We start from the raw sequence: 18,081 nt of genomic DNA, 5'->3' as shown, positions 1-18,081 counted from the left end.
CATAATTCAGATTATGAAAAGGGATGCCGTAATCATAATCGAATTTTAGAACGCAAATAATGGACCCATATATAGAATTTCCTTATGTTGAGTCATTCCAACATGAAATTCATATATATATCCTTGACTAAATACGATTAAAATCTCAATCTAAGCTTTTAGAATTGAAATGAAGTATAATTTTCTCTCCCTTAATTATAGCAAAACAACTTTTTCAACCCCTGCAGCCTCACGAATTGAAACTTTTGTTTTCTATAATTAACATTGCTAACTTGCAACCTTTATCATAATTATCATGCTCCCACTAACATGATGATTATTAGCATAACACTTATGCTCCCACTAGCTTTGACATGTAATCAGAAATCAGCTGGACTTCTAGAAATCAATACTTTATTGACTTTCTTACCAAAGTTCAGATTTCTGATACTAGATTGCTTTGATAAAACTTTATCAATATCATACACCTTATCTTAGATAGCTCACAGGTGTGTCTAAACAATTTTAAGAACTATGAAAAGGGATGCCGTAATCATAGTCTCGATTGTTTAGACCTTTACCACTTCTCACAAGTCCATGTTAGTGTGCTGGTTAACCACACACGCTCCACTAACGACTTTGAGAATGCAAATATCACAATTGCTATCTAGCTAAAATCTACTTAGTGAAAGTGTTTCCTCACCATCATTTTCATGAATCGGAGAGAAACCTTATGACACTTAGATTTTATGGTGTATGAGTTCCTATCCATATGAATTTTGTCAAAACCATAATCACAAGACAAGGTTACTGACAAATCCACACTTATATGGATTAAACTTGTGCAATCTTAAATTCTTGCCATTTGGCAGCTCAAGGGTCTGCCATTGCTTCCAAGTAGCTGTGCAACCAATTGAGAACTCTCAGAACTCCTATGCAAAGCCAACTTGAATAGGCACAGACATGTCGACACGATAGGTTATAAACCTCAAGTCGTGTGCTAGTGAAGAACTTCAGGTTTTATTCTTGATTAGTTCTTGAGACTTTCAAGACCTTTAAGACTCCCACTGTCCTCTTGACATATAAGACTTTCTTGTCAGATATTCAAGAGATAGTGTGGATTCTAATCAAGACAAACACTTCACACAATTGGCCTTAGTTGGTCTTTGTTTTATCCAAAACATCACAACTTACCAATTTCAAATGTACAAGAGTAGAAAACTTTTACTCTTACATTTGACAAGTGTTTTAAACCTTCTTTAAGACATGTCACTCAAGTTACAATCTTAGAGTATAACTCTAAGAATTGTTTTTGGAACGAAGTATAAGTCATCTTCTTGATTTAACCACTTCAACAATTCATAGCTCCTCTTCTTAGCTACCAGAATGCACTTAGAGGATGAATTGTGATAAGGTCTCTTAATCATTAAGATGATTATATAACATGATACTAAAGTACTCTCCCATCTTTTCAGATTTGAGAAACTTTTATCTTTCTGCCTAAGTTGATTCTTCTTATTCGCTCTGCCATACATTGAAACCTTTTCCAATGTCTCAGAATTACACTCAAGCTTGTAAGTATAACCATACTTACTGAATTTTAGTAAATAATGACGAATAGTCTTAACAATTATTTGTGGTGGGCTTGATCAGTGCACAAGAATGTGTACTCGATCCTTTACTTGACTCACACATCCATGTGAACAAGTACTTAGTCTTAATTTTTCCAATGCTTGAAAGTTCTTATTCATCATGCTATACAACTTGCATGATTCCAAGTTTCTATCCAACTGAAACTTAGGTGATGAGAATCTTTCCTTATTTGGTAAATTTAGACACTACCACAAATGAAAGAATCAAATTCATATTTCCACTCTTGCTCTTAATGGAATCTTATAAGCAACAAAAGTTTTCACAAATGCCATTGTAAGGATATTTTAAAATAAATAAAATCAAAAAAAAAATTTCTTTTATTTTAAAACTTTGCGGAAAAACTATCCTTACAATGCAAAAGCACATGAAAACTTTGTTGTTATCTAATCCTATGCAATATATCATAACTCCTAAGATGTAGCTTAAGAATCTGATCTTCAAACTATGCGATAGAAATCCATCTACGCGATCAGATTCAGCATAATCTTTCTTTAAGTTTCTTCACTTTTTTCTTTGATTCTTAAAACATCAACATGTGACCCAGTCACATCATGTATCAAGAATCTCAGAATAGAAACTTAGTAGAGTTAGATAGTGGACTTTACTTGAAGTAGAGTCAAACTTATTGACTTTAACATCCTTAGGTAAATTTGGCAGCTTCGCAACCAATGCCCCTTTCTTTGGCAATAGACCCTTGATAATGAGACTATCTCAGACTTAGCCGTTCTCTTTACCATTTGGTCAACCGAGTTGACTATGGCCGATCCTTTTCCATTGGGAAGAGAGAGCTTTACTGGATATCCAATGTCATCATTGTCAATGTCCATAAAGTTTTAGGAAGTTGATCTTAGCAAATAGATAAGATCATTAAGGGTCTTGTCATAGTCTGTTTCATAGGAGTCCCAAAGGAACTCACTATGTGCCTTAGAAAATAGTTGAGTCACCAACTTTCTCAAGACTTTGACACCCAACTCTCCCGGCTTGTCAATATCTGACTACATCTCCAAGATGTGATCACATATAGACCTTTGCTTGCCAATAGGGCTTGAGTGACCTTAAACTTTTCAGGAACTTGTGGGTTAGGGAGAATAATTGGAGGAGGTGAAAGAAGTATGATTTCCATGGGACATCATCTTCATTTAGGAAAGCTTGTTTCAAGAGATTTGGGAAGATCATCTTTTGGGAGATATTCAAGAGAGTTGATTTAAAGTCCTTAATATAACACCCAATATGAAATATTAAGGCTAGGACCCAACAACCTATTTATAATTGGAAGAGGGATGCCGTAATCCAAATTATAAAATAGTTGAAGGTAGGTAAATGACGATTTACCAATTTCCACCATGAAAAACGAAATATAATTAAGTTTTAATTGGATTTGAAACTCCTAGATCTTTTGAGATACATTGAACTTTCAATGGCATGTTTGAATCTCGATTGTGCCCTCTCAAGTTTGTGACTGGGATGCCGAGGATCACAAACAAGGTGTGAATAACCATACAAATTGACTTGGTACCCTCAACAATATTACCTAATCGATGTGCCGGTTAACCACACACGCTCCACCGATCTATAATAAAGTTAAGTTACCCTTTGCCACTCTTACTAGTCCATGTTAGTGTGCCGGTTAACCACACACGCTCCACTAACGACTTGGTAAGGTACAAAGTGTAATTTTATGGGCTAGCACCAATTTCACATTTTCCTAAGTAACTAAGAATTGGGAATTTATAAATGTTTAGTTACTTAGTATTTATCATTAATACTTTTAATGAAGGGAGAATTATAGTCCATGTCCTACCCGTTCGGCTAACGACCCATATGAAATAGTATGGAATCTGCACGTTAGATGCTCTGGAATGGTTTAGAATTCAACTGTATGGAATCTGCACGACAGGACTCGGCGAGTTGTTCTTCGGACTCGACGAGTCGAGTCGCGAGTCCCCGTGTTTTCTCCGACTTCTGAGTCCAGGGTGAGTTAGTGAGTGGGAAAGGGACTTGGTGAGTTAAAGTCAGTGTTAGTAAAGAAGGGTGTCACACCCCCAAACCAAGGATGGCGGAAATGTCCGGGGGTGGAGGACTTCATGTATAGTATCATAACAACAATTGTAATAGTAATTCAAGCAAACACAACCAACATATATATAATTGAAAAAGTTACATCATTGTATGGATTACATGTTTACGAATCAATTACAATATGTTGACAAAATATGAAATAGTAGACGCCTTAGCGTCCCATCCTCAAAAGCACTTGATTACCTGTTTAATGATTTCCTGAGAATACAAGTTGTTTGAAAAAGTGTCAACACAAAGGTTGGTGAGTTCATAAGCTTTTGTTTGGTATTATTAAAAGCCTTTCGTTTGTAAAAGTGGTATTTGTTTTAGAAAAATCCAATATTTTCCTTAAAATGTATATGTAGTCTTAAATCCACAGACCGAAATGTACAAGTAACTTTTCTTATTTATAATAAATAATGTAAGTTTAAATCGACGTAAACTCATTTAATTTTAATGAAGTTCCCGTAAATTCCAATATTCATTAATACTTTGTGTGAGTTTATTATAACCTTTTCTTGTAAAAGTAGTGTTCGTTCCAGAAAATCCAATATTTTCCTTAATGTGTAAATGTAGTCTTAAAACCCAAAGACCGAAATGTACAAGTAGTGTTCGTTCCTTATAGTAAAACAATGCAAGTTTAAATCGACATAAACTCGTTTGATTTTTGTGAAATCCCCGTAAATTCTATGTTTGTTAATACCAAATGTGAGTTATTATAACCATGCTATGACCTAGTTGGCCTGAAACGACGTTCTTCAGGCGTCGGAAATGTTATGACATTTGTCACCCCAGACCTATCGGTCTAACTGTTGCATGCAGTTTAGGTGTGGATTTGTCAAACCCAATATAGATCTATACACAACTATCACGCTCTCCCTCAAGGAGACTCTGGTTACAATACAAGACTTAATGGTAATTTGAAGTAAATGTCTCACAAAGTCATTAACGAATTTACGTGTAGTGTAATGAAAACTTGGTACCGTATGGCCGTACCTTGCTTAATGAAAATATCCTTTGTATAAATGTACCCTTTTTAAATGTATGTATTATGTAATGTATCATAAACTATACCTATTATAGTTTATCAACCAAGGGTAGTATGTTGTAATGTATGCAAACTATATTCAAAATAGTTTATTAAATGTTTGAATGTATCGGTTGTACTTTGATTATAATCACTTGTTATTCTTTATATTCAATATGTCCAAATCCATTTGTAAACTGATGTGTGTCTATATATTAAGACAAAATGACATATATTGCAATAACATATAATCACATAAAGATATACACATTGCTCAACATGTTACAAGGTGAAATGAAATTGACAGCAGCTTTTTGTTGAATACAGTTTCTGTTGCTGTTCTTAGAAAATTTATAGAAAAATCATCAAAGCTCCAAATCCAAATCCGCAAATTCTGAGAGTTTGGAATATGAGTCTAGTTTGTTCGTAAATTTTATCATGATTTTTAGTGATCTCTAACAGAGGTGAAAATGTTCATAATCACAGACTGGTCCGGGTTTGCCTCTGAAATGATAGGCAGTTTTGTAAAAATCACCATAAATTGTAGAAAAATCATATGGAGATGTGCAAGTAGTCATTTTAAAGTACGAGTTTGAACTACTTGCACCTGGAACAGTTTTGAAAAGTAAAATATTTAAGTTGACCAAAACAGTCCGTGATCGAAGTCCATCTTTTCTGATGCAATCTGTTAGAAAAAGTTTAATTGTGTTCTTGATGATTTTACTTGTATTCCCCCCTTAAAACTTAAGAAAAACATGTAAATGTAGGGGTATGAACTCACCCTATGTGGTTTCAGTAGATGAAAGTAAGAGAGAGGAAGTGTTCAACCCAAGAACACTAAGAAGATGTCTTGATGATTCGAGAATCTAACACCGAATAAGATGGAATTTGTGTAAGATATCAATGATTTGAGTAGAATGGAGTGTAATAATTATATGAATGATGAAGATACTTACTAATTGAAGAAAGAAATCCCTGGAGAAAGCCTTGAAGTTCTTGAAGTTGAGAGAAAAGATGAGAGAATTTTGGAGAGTGTTCTTTGGTTGCTAAGTGTAGAATGAAAGAAGTTAATGAGAATGAGGAGAGATGACCAATTCTCCAGCTCTTAGAACGTGGGAAGAGCTGGAGATTGGGTGTAAAGGTCCACTAAGGTGACAAGGGGTAGTGGGAAAGAGTGGCTAATCATAGAGTGAGGTGGTGGTGGTTTGCTTTTGCCATAAATTAAGGAAAAACAAATATTCCCTCAATAATTAGTTCAACCATTAATTCTTTTAATATATTTTTATAAAAACCCTGGAGATTTATATATTTTGGGGCCTTAGTTTATAAAATAAAGTTTTGGGTGAAAATCTCACGTTAAAATAATGAAAAACGGAGTTAAAACGAAGTCGTAGTCGAAAAACCGGTAAAAAGGGGCCGTCTGCGAGACCTCTCGGATGGGGGCCGAGACTTCGGACCCTCGCATGCGAGGCTGCTGTCTGATGGCTTCGGATTCGGTCTCCTGAGAGGCTTCAGCTTCGGTCCTGATGAGAGGCTTCGGATCCGAGGCCTCGGATGAGAGGCTTCGGTCCTGAAGTTTCCGTTTTGGGTCCTTAAGGCTATTTTACCCGTTTTTACCCCGTTTCAAGTGGTTTTTGACCCGGTTAAGGGTCGGGATGACCCAATGATTCCAAAAAGTTATGGGAACTTTTGAGAGAGATTTGGGAGAGATTTCAAATAGAAAGAGATAGAGTGAAAACGATTTAGAGAGGTTTCGTTTGTGATTAATTTGAGTGTCCGGCTTCATAACGCAAGGTTCGTAAACCCCGTTAAACCGTGTTTTAGTGTCGTACACACTCCCAATGAGTGTGCAATAATGTTTTATCGTTTTGGTTCATTGTTTAGCACTGTTAAGGCTAAGGAAAATCAAACACATGAACTTTCCAAATGATGATTTCTCATTAAAATAACGAATTGTATAGTGATTACATAACGTAAACCCTAACATACAAGAGTTATTGGAGTTGACCGGTTTGACTTGTTGACTTTGTTTGACTTTGACTTGACCGAAATTTGACGGTTGTCACAAAGGGACTCGACGAGTCTGTGCCCTGACTCGGCGAGTCCGGTCAACCAGGAAGTTGACTTTAACCAGGAAGTTGACTTTGACCAGGGGGTAAAACAGTCATTTTACCCTGAGATTAGTTATCAGTATTTGATTTAGTGTTTATGGGATTTGTAGCCGGGGAGTTCCGGAGCAGCAGTCAGACAGTCTCAGACTTAGCACCTCAGCAGCCAGCGTTACGAGGTGAGTTTCCTTCCAGTAGGAGCGGGTCTACGGCCACAATGCCGACCCGTTTAGTCAGCAGTAGTTCCAGACTTCGGTCTGATGCAGTAGCTCAGTGTGCTTGATGTCTTTGTGATTCAAGCATGTATTTGTGATATATGTTCCGGGCTTCGGTCCGATGCAGTATGCAATATATGTGTTTCATGCTAGTAGATATGTTTATGTTATGTCATGTTAGTCAGTTTCCGGACTTCGGTCCGATGCAGGGGACAAGGTCTCAGTTAGTTCCGGACTTCGGTCCGATGCAGGGGACAAGGTCCCAGTCAGTTCCGGACTCCGGTCCGATGCAGTCAGTTCCGGACTTCGGTCCGATGCAGAGGGCTAGACTCTGGTTAGTTCCGGACTTCGGTCCGATGCAGTGGGCAAGGCCCAGTAGTTGCTTTACATGTATTGTGTGGTATGTGGTAGTTTGGGGGAGCTCACTAAGCTTTGTGCTTACTGTTTCAGTTTTTGGTTTCAGGTACTTCCGCAAGTAAGGGGAAGAGCTCGGGATGATGGCATGGCACACACCACAGCTTCAGTTTTATCCTGAGAGTTTTGTTCAGATATTTTGTCATGATCGATACAATATTTGTTTTGACACAGTTACTTGATTTTCGAGTTACCCATTTTATGGTTTTAGTATGTATGACTCTCGATGATGTGGTTTTTAGTAATATTAAAACAAAAATTTTTGGGTCGTATTTTGGGATGTTTCAATTATGTTGTGATAAAACAAAGATTACATAGATCATTTATGTTAAAAATTATTGTATTAAAAAACCAAATTGTTTTAATATAAATATTAAATATTTTTATTTAATAAGTTTGGTTCAACACTCTAAAATGAACCTAACTAACATTTTTTACTAAAAATTCACCCAAAACAATGTCACCCATTAATGTAATGTGTATTTAATTAATGTTCCCCGCGTTTAACGTGGGTCATAATCTAATTATATATCTATTTTGAAGCCTCTTTTGGAAATGTACTTTGTTGTCATTGGTGAAACTTTTTTTTCTATTTTTCTTTTCTGCTTTATTTTTTTTTCTTTAATTTTTTTCTGTTCCTTTTTATCTCTCAAACATTTAATTTAATTTATCTGTAATTTTCCCAGGGTTTTTCGTATGTTCTTGCTTTGAGAGTGACGTTCACATGTCTCTCACCGCCATCCCTCTCCAATCAAAACGTTACAGAACATTGTCCACCGACTCTCTCCTCTATCTTCCTTACCAAGTTTACATCAACTATCCACCGCCTCAGATAAAGACCTCGAAGCTTCTTATGCTCTCTGCTCCCTCCATCTTTTACGGTGAAGCCCTCCGTATGAGCGATCGATTGAACACATCGATGGTGGTCGCAGTGGCGTTGTTGGATCTATCTCAAACGACGAATGTCTCCTTCCTCCTTCCTCCTTCCACACAAGGCCGAACCAGTTTCCCGCTTGCTCCGCTCATCCGCCTCAACCCACTGCCATGGAACAAAACGTTGATTTCCATAAATCAGTTTCTCCTTCTGACGCTTCAAATCCATTTGATTAGCACGACAGTCCCTTCTGGTACAATAATAATAGATGAATCATTGAAAGTTGAATTCGACGGACGAAGGGTAAGTTTGTTTAATCTTATGATGTAATTTTTATGTTTCATATTTATATTATCATTCGTTTTTATTAACAGTAACCCTAACATCTTCTATCCTCTCTCTCCATTTTTGTTTTTCTGTACCGATCAAGTTCTATCCAATTACCTACAAGATGTTTGTGGCTTCCTATATTATTTCACTGATAATCGGGCACTGAGCACCAGCGCTGAGTCGGCGGAGCCACCTGAATTGTCCGGCAGGAACGCTTACGACCTCCTAGAGGTTGCTGAGTCTTGCACTTTTGCAGAAATTAAAGCCTCTTTTCGGAAATTGGCAAAGGAAACTCATCCCGATCTTTCTCAATCGCCCGATGGATTTTCTAATTCCCACCGATTCGTTCAGATTCTCGCAGCTTATGAGGTATGCAAATATTTCGAGTGTAATATGTCTTAATAGCTGTTTCTTACCTGTTTGTCGTTTTAATCAGTTCGGCTGGGAATGATTGAATGTTGATTCTAGCAAACATAAAAAACTAAATAAACTTGAAAATATCGGATTTAGATATGAAAAGGAGCTTGATTCTTTCAAACAGTTAAACGCAGATACTATCAGACATTCAAAAGAGAGCTCACTACGACAACTATCTACAATCTCAAAAACCAATTCTCCAAAAAACCTCAACACAAGGTTCATCAATGTACACATACGAATCCCATGAAGGAACAGGACAACAAATGGAAGTTGTAGAATGGTTAAAATGGTATAGATATGCCATAAACAACATCGTATCAGAGAAAAGAATAGCAAATGGAACAAGCTACTTTGATACACTGGAAAACGACTTTTATTCAGTCATACACACAGCCTACCATGGTCCTCTAATCCAATCAATGGATTCCCTCCCTCATTGTTTTGAAGCTGATGAAAGATCTTTCCCTGAAACTTCTGAAGTTCTTCATTTAGTTTCAGGACGTGACCTTTTCAGGAAAGTATGCATAGCTAAAAGGGTCCCTGAACTATCAATATCACCACAACAACTTCCATTAACCAAAAGTGAGAATTTGGAAAAGGAATTTAAAACTCATGATTTGGACACTCAAATTAGGTCACAATGTGATACATACAAAGATCTTGAGTTGCATGTATGAGGAAAGATTATTGCAGTAGCAAATAGAATCCCACCAAATAGTGCTACTTCAACCATTGACATATCAAATGAAGATTATGAAGATCGTATACATGTTTATCTCAATCTACATGAAGATCGTATACATGTTTATCTCAATCTACATGAAGATCATGAGGAAGATAAGATGTTTTTGGGAACAATTATTGGATTAGGGAGTAGTGGTTGAGAGAGAGTTTGGAAGATAGACTACAAAGAGTATGGTCATCTTTTTTTCTTTCACTGTTCTTTAATGCCCTTTTTTTTCTGAAATATGAACTTACATTTGTGGAATCTGCTGATATACAGGCAAAGAGACATACAACAGGGTAATCCTCTTCTAATCAAACTTGAAAAATCCTTGCAAAAGCTGAGCCAAAAGTACTCTCCCTCTTGCTACTAACAGAAGACGTCTTTGCTGACAAGTTCGTACCTGATGCAAACGGCAAGGTTCCTCTTTACTGTACGTGCTTATAACTTCTCAGTTTTGTCATTAAGTAGGATTTTTTTTCCATTTATAGGTTCTATTTAGTAGATATGGTTTTTGAATATTGGATATTTGGAGGTTGTGAGTGTGAAAATTAGTCAAATTTTTTTTTTCGAACTGGTAGTTTGTGTGCCAATTTTTGGGACAGTTACGATATCTTCTGCCAAACAAGAAATGCACTCATATGGAAAGTCGGTTAGTGAGATCGTGCCACAGAATCCGTTAATGCAAGTGATGCAAGGAACTATTTGTTTAAGCATTAAGTTGTATATTTAAATTTGATGGCCTTTTTTTGGGGAATATTTGCTAATTTTTAAATGATAGGTGAATTTGAGTTCTTATAGTTATTTTTATGGAACCAAACAAGAAATCAGTTCTAGGCTTCCATTTGATGTTGGATTTGAGGTATATAATAACACTTTTTGAAAATTTTCTTCTTAGGCCAAGTTTTGTAAAAACCATTATAGTTTAAGTTTTTCTCATTTTAACCAGCAAAAGATCATTTCTCTGAAATTGTAAATTTATAGATACCTCTATAGTTTTGTACTCTGTTAAGAGAATTTTGTTATGATTTAACCATAAAAACATGGGATTTTAGGGAAAAAAACAAGTTTAACTAGAAAAATTTTCTTCCAATATTTTTTTAAAAGAAACTATAATGTGGTTAAACAAAAAAATTCTTTTCATTGGTTAAATAGAAATTAAAAATTTAAAATAAAACACAATCTATATTGGTTTTTATGGAATTTGACCTCTCCAGTATAATTCCAATCATTGTGCTTGGTTGAATTTTATAAACCATACCCTATTTCATAAGGTTTGTATGGTCTGTTGCGAACTGGGATCGCTCGCCAGCTAGGTCAGATTGGAGCAACATTGTATGAGAACATATTACCCATATTCGGGGACAAGGGGAGAAAAAGAAAGAAAAAAAAGGGACAACAGTGTGTTGTGGTCACGTACCCTTTGTACAGTGTTCTCTTCTGACTTTTAGACCTCCACTCCCTCTGCCACCATTCAATAGGCTTGACTTTCTAGCTTCTTCTTGCTTGAGCTGAGCACGTAAGCCAAGCCTTCACTTACTTATTCGTAGACTTTTCTGGAATCTCCATCTCCCTGTCGCACTTGTCAATCCCCCCATGCTTTCGCACCCCAACGTCGGTAGGGACCCAGAGAGCTGCCTTCGCTTTTGGCGTTCCTTCGTATATTTACGGATTTCACCCCTACACACGAAATTCCACTTTCCACTGTCTCACTCAAGTGAATTGGTTTTGAGAGCATTCCGCCACTTTTTGGCGACTTTCACTTTCAACCCGATTCACCGCCTACGTGCCCTTTACGCCAAGTCATTCCGAAGAACACTTGCCCCCCCGTCTTACCGCGGCTGCTGGCACGGAGTTAGCCGGGGCTTCTTCCTCGAGTCTTGTCATGATCGCGCACTCGACGAAAGAGCTTTACAAGTGGCATTGCCCTTCTTCACTCACGCGATATTGCTGGATCGGGCTTTCGCCCATTGTCCAAGATTCGATCAAGTTGATGAGCCGTGTGATGGGAAACCTTCCCGCACGGTTCGGAGAGCACTGAATTAGATATAGAAAGGGAAGGCAGAGGCACCGAATGGCGAAGAGAGGCGGCTCGGCAGGGAAGGAATGGGAAATCGTCAAAGATAACTTCTTTGTTGTCGAAACGAAAGGATAAATAGCACCAGTGATTCTCTGAGCCGGTCTGGATTTCCAACGCCTCGGGAAACTGGTCGAGATAGATGACAGCGCCTTTTTCCCCTCTTCCTTACCGGGAGGGCGTAATCACAACTTCTTATTTACTAATTAATCCCTTGATTTATTATTACCCTCTAGGTGCTTAAAGAAGCATTTGATATATTCTGCAAGAAGGGGTTTCTGGAAGTTCAAGTGCAAAATTATTTGATGCAGGGATTACAAGAGGCCTGATAATGATGTGATAATGATGTTGAGTAATTCCATTCTATTCGTTTCAATTCCATTCCATTCTTTGACATTCATTTTTGGACTTTGTAAAATTACCAACATTAACATTACTTTTTCTTATAGGAACATAGGAAAAATTAGAGCCTATGTAGATCATTGTATAGTTTGTTGCTATTTCCTGTTTTTTAATAAAAGGCTAAGAAATACCCTCCAACTGCCGCAACTCCAACAACCGCAACGCGGGATTCTTCCCTAGTTTATGTTAATTAAAATTACTGATTACATATCATATCAAATATTATTATTTTAAGTTTTAATTTAGTTTATTTTTATTCTTTTTATCTATTAAATTTATTTTATAAAATTTTAATTTTTTTTAAAGATAATCAAAACTACTAACCCTAAATGCCGATGTTACACTTTTCATGTCTCACAAAACAAAATTTATGCTACTCGGTTTCTTTTCTATCTTATATAGTAATTCAATGGTTATTTTTTGGCTAATGCTGTACATATTTGGAAATACTTGTCTAATGCTAATGGAATTGATCATATCAAATATTTTAGCTACAACTTCTCCGTTACATTCCTTCACCCCCCATAAAATTCATGTTCGTAAAATTGCTAAAAAAGATTATGCCTAAGTAGTTCAAAAACATTTGAATCTACAAGTGATCGGATCTATGGTCTGTTGCCGACCGGATCTGGAAACTTTATGTGTTCAGATTTCTAAACGTTAAATTACGGTATTAGAACTGGCATGTAACTTTTCGGAGTCATAAGGAGCTTTTCACGTCTAAATCTTCTCTATTTATATTCTCTTCTCGATGCACTGAACGCATGTTTCCGTGAACATAACACCATGGTGAAGACTCGTAAAGAAATGAGTAAATGGAGGAAATGAAAAGGCTTATGATAATGAATGACACCTATCGGAAGATATCGTAAGAGTGGTATCTTGCCTTTAGAATACGTCAGGTAAAATAACGGAACGTTTAGAGGAGTACGGTACGTCTGAAGTACACCTTCGATTGGCGGGATGATGGAACGATTGGTGTGATTTCTGAAGTTATCCCATCGTATGACGTTTCCACCACCAACCGAGTTAAAGCAAAATTGTTGTTGAAGATATGCATGGAAGAAGTCCTAGTAGAGTCAGGGAAATTTTTTATGATTATTTGGACACATTCGTATGTGTTAAATTGTTCTTTGATTTTAGGAAATAAGAACTTGGGGACTGCGAAACAATACTTGGGACGAGTATGAGTAGGTGTGAATGGTAGTAGAGGCCTATACTACCGGAAGCACATGACTCACACTTGGATCAGGGAAACTCACAAGGTTATCAAGAAGCTAGTAATTTATTATGTTTTGTTCATGTCTGTCGTTACCATCGTTTCTGTAATGACTAAGAAGGTGATTGATATTCCGACCCTAGTGGTCATTTCAAATCGAGTCCGACTAAGATGAGTATGTACAGAGAAACAAGATCGTTGTGGCATCCAACTTAAGCCAAAAGATTAAAGTAAAATCGAAGCGATCAATAGAAGTATCACGATCGTTGTTGGAGTAAGAGCTTGTAGCTAGAAGTGCTACATCCTAGAATGTGATTATATCACATTAGAACATGAAGGAAAGTATATTTCATTTTGGAATTTAACTCTAAGAGAAATGAGTCTAAGGTTTGCAACATACGATTAGAGGTCATTAGAACATGGCCCATCAGTCTATCGTGGTAACCAAAGAATATATCTTAAGTTTGTTAAGAAGAAGGAGTCTCCGATAAGGATCGAGATTGTGACGTGAAGGTAATAATTTGGAGTCTAACATGAGATAGAGAGCGGGTGCAAGATTGAGCACTGTCTGCAGTCAAGAAGTCCAAGAGTTAGATACTCGTTCGAAGAAACATAGAAGTTACGGTTATTACCAAGGATGAAGAGATAACATATGAAATCATTATACAAGCCATGTTTCGTTGATGATTTCGGGACATAATCATCCTAAGGGGGGGGGGGGGGGATAATTGTAACGCTCGCAGATTCGGGCTAGTCAATTTAGAGACAATGAGCGTCAAAAATTACTTTTTGATGGAAGATTATTTAGGAGTAATCTTAACCAAGTTATAGTATATGTCACAAGGGTTCCGTACATATAAAGAACGCCGAAATCCGAGTTATAACGAAGAAGTTATGACCCATCGAAGTTTTTCGGCAAAACCGACACGACGCTGTGTGACGTAAATAGTGAATTTACGATAGATGACTTTTTAGCCTTAATAATCTAAATAGTGAATTTACGATAGATGGCTTTTCAAACTTTGATTCGAAAATAATTGTTTAAACCCCCACCTGAAAATAGTTTTCAAATTTAGTCATAATCTCAAATTTTGATTTAAAATATACACTTTAGCCCCTTGCTTTGGAAATAAATTATGAAGCCAGCCCCCTTGTTGAATTAATTTAGCCAATCTGTCCCTATAATTAATTGTTTAGCAAAACATACTTAGTAATTAATACCAAAACTACCATTGGTTTATTAGGTAACAAAAATAGTCCCTGAAGTTTATTTTAAACGCAAGGAGCATCATGTTGTGGTTTCTCACGTCACACTTAGTTCTTGAATTTACACGTTTAAGGTGAGTGTTTACGGCCCCTTTTTAATACTTTTACGCTTTGGGGAGAATACATGTACTATATATATTTATCGTTCGTGACAAACACTTATCAATATTAAAACTAGTTTATACATGTTATTTTGTTAAATAATACTTCATTTACAGATAAACTAGTGATAAATATGTTTTATGTACATATGTTATAGTTGTTTTTAAATAATACAACAAGTCAAGACAACATATTATCCTACTACAAAAATGTTATAATTGTATGACAAAGTATGTTATAAAACTTATTTCATAAAAAGTTACCACTTTTGTAGTATTTCAAGTTCACATTATTCATACGTGTGTGTGTGTATATATATATATATATATATATATATATATATATATATATATATATATATATATATATATATATATATATATATATATATATGTCGTAATGGACTTTGGGAAGATTATGTTTGTTATTCAAGGGGGGGTAGTACGTGTTATCAAATTGTGTTAGTATTTATTCAACTGTTATCAAATTTATACACTGTGTGAGTACATCAATTATCAAAAATATTATCAAATCTTCTGCAGAGATAAGATGCTAAATTATTACACGAAAACAAACAACTTTTACAAAGATGAAAGAAGATGCTCCATTATCGCAAAAGAAGATTTTCCATTATCAAAAAATGACAAAATATGATGCCAATTTGTCAAAAGCTTTAGAGTTTTGTCTGCCACATCTACACTCCGACAAATGCAAGTTGATTCAATAATTCTCAAGATTGATCCGGTAATCCTTCGGTTTCCCGTTTCAAGATATTTGAAGACTCCAAGACTCCTATATATTGAGGAGATATGTTTTAATTAGAATCATCTCTGGGTTCTCTAAAAATTTCTCTCATTTAATTTCTCTCAAATGTTTAGTTCATGTCTAAGAAAAGTGTTCTCCTATCTACTTCTAGATGTTCAAAATCTTTAGATTTTCAAATCATACTTGCTCCAGACGGATGCTCTGATTGTAATTTAAAAGAAGGTAATATATAAATAATTTTATTTAATTGTTGTATTATCTCTATGGCAATCTCATTTCGAGTTATTCTAACTATTAATTCTACAAAATTTGAAATTTTTGTTAAAATAATACTCGCATTTAATAATAATCAAGTTAATCAAATTCATGCTTGAAATATTTAAATAACTTTTGTTCTTTTATTATTCATCATGTCTGATTCAAAGATACAAGCTAATCGTCATTATTATTGTAATCAATTAAAAGCTTTACAAGTTATAATCAATAATCATAAGTTTATAAGCAAAGATAGAAAACAGTTTTATAAAATAATGTATGATTTTTATCATCAAAAAATATCTGAAACTACTTGTTAATTTGTTCCGCACTATTATTAGTTCCGCACTATTGGTATTAGAGCCGTGTTCTATTTTTGATAGTTATGTATGATATTTCTATTTGTTATTTAATTAATTTTTGTTTGAAGAATTTTAAGAAAATTATGAGTTTTGTTAAGAATGATACAGAGACCAGACCAGTGATTGGTTGGATTAGCGTAAGACGTGCAAGTATGGTAAGTCGCGGAGCCGGACCACAATCATCGTTGGGCCGATGCCCTCTCTGTTCATCCTAAATAGAACAAGTAAGTTTTCTTATAAAATCTTTAAACTAAAATTAATTAAATATGAGTAGATTTTCACGCATATTATCTAAAAAATATGATACTGGTAAAAATATCATGAATAAAGAACAAGATTATGATGATAACCATATAAACTCTATTGAAGAAACTATTGATAATATAGAACAAAATTTAAATGATTGGACTATACCTAAAACAAATATAAATACAATTTATAGAATAGGGACTTTCGATTATTTTCAAAGTTACTCAATTAAAATGACTGAACAAACCCTATCCATTGGTCAAGACCAACAAAATATAAATTTGTTATCATCAAGATCTATTTTTGAACATAGACAAAAATATAAATTTCTTCATTTAGGTCTTGTTCAAATTGCTATCAAACCTCTTTTTAGAATTGGTGTTGATGCTCCTGTTCTCTTAATATTAAGAGATAAAAGACATACAGATTTTCAAAATTCTATTTTAGCTATGGCAGAAACAAATATTGCAAATGGACCAATTTATTTTAATTGTTATCCAAATTTTTCTGTAGGATTATTTGACAAAAATATTTTAGACACTTTGGTTTTAACTATTGAAACAAAGAATTTAGAATTTAAAAATAACTCTAAACCTTTAGCAATCATTTATCGTGTTTGTTATAAAACCATGACAACTACTTTAGAACCAAAAACCCGTTTGTCAAGTCCAAGAAATGAAACAATTATTTACGAAGCAAATACTAATCATACAAAAGTTCATATGCCTAAACGACTTAAATGGTCAGAAATTACTCAATCGTGTAATTGGAATTTACAAAATGTTATTGAACCAAAATCTTTAGATTCTTCAAAACAAATTTCAAATATAATTGAGCATAATGATGGCTCAGTTGATATAAATTTTTCTTCTATAAATTTTTCATCATCTAGATTTTCTACTAATTCTATTCCTGAAATTGGTACTTCTAAATCTTCGTTTTCAAAATCAAAGTCTTTAAATTTAAAAACTGTTGACTATTCTAGTTCTATTCCTAAACCTCTTTATCAAGAAGATCAAACTAGTGATACAAGTTTGCCAAGTCCTACTAAATCTGATTTTATTAATGAACTTCAAAATTATAGACAACAATTATGAGTAATAAAGTTCAAATAAATTGTAATTCTTTAAACAGAAATAGAGTTACTGCTATTAAAAGATTAAGAAATTCAATAAAAATATTTAAAAAACTCTTACAAGAAAAGGTATTAGAATTAAAAAATATAAATTTAATAATTAATGATAAGGAACTATTAAAATTAGAACAAGAAATAAATAACATAAAAGCAGTATTAAAAACCTTTAATATACATCTTGATAATTATTTAACAAATTTATCTAAATATACGTGTTAATGAGTTCTAAAAGACAGATTAATTGTTGTAATAATAATACTTTTTGGAATAATTTATTAAAGACTAGATGGCAAATTATTGCAAGCGTTTCTAAAGAAATAAATAGAATTAAACAACTTAAAGAAGACGAAGAAATTAAATTATCTAATATTGAAAAGGACACATATAATTATAATATTCAAAAGGAAATAATATATTGTTTATCAAAAATGATTAAAAATAAATATA

General features: G+C 34.6%; 1 pseudogene; it reads right to left on the bottom strand.

The window, feature by feature from the left end:
- Positions 1-11,385: 11,385 nt before the first annotated feature.
- LOC145141510 (18S ribosomal RNA) lies at positions 11,386-11,851 on the bottom strand (annotated as a pseudogene).
- Between the last annotated feature and the right edge of the window lie 6,230 nt (positions 11,852-18,081).

Source organism: Lactuca virosa, chromosome 9 (genome assembly GCF_052849685.1).
Source record: "Lactuca virosa cultivar CGN04683 chromosome 9, Lactuca_virosa_CGN04683_v6, whole genome shotgun sequence".
NCBI classification, from domain to species: domain Eukaryota; kingdom Viridiplantae; phylum Streptophyta; class Magnoliopsida; order Asterales; family Asteraceae; genus Lactuca; species Lactuca virosa.
Note: the sequence above shows the minus strand (reverse complement) of the source record. Positions and strands in the feature narration are given on the sequence as shown.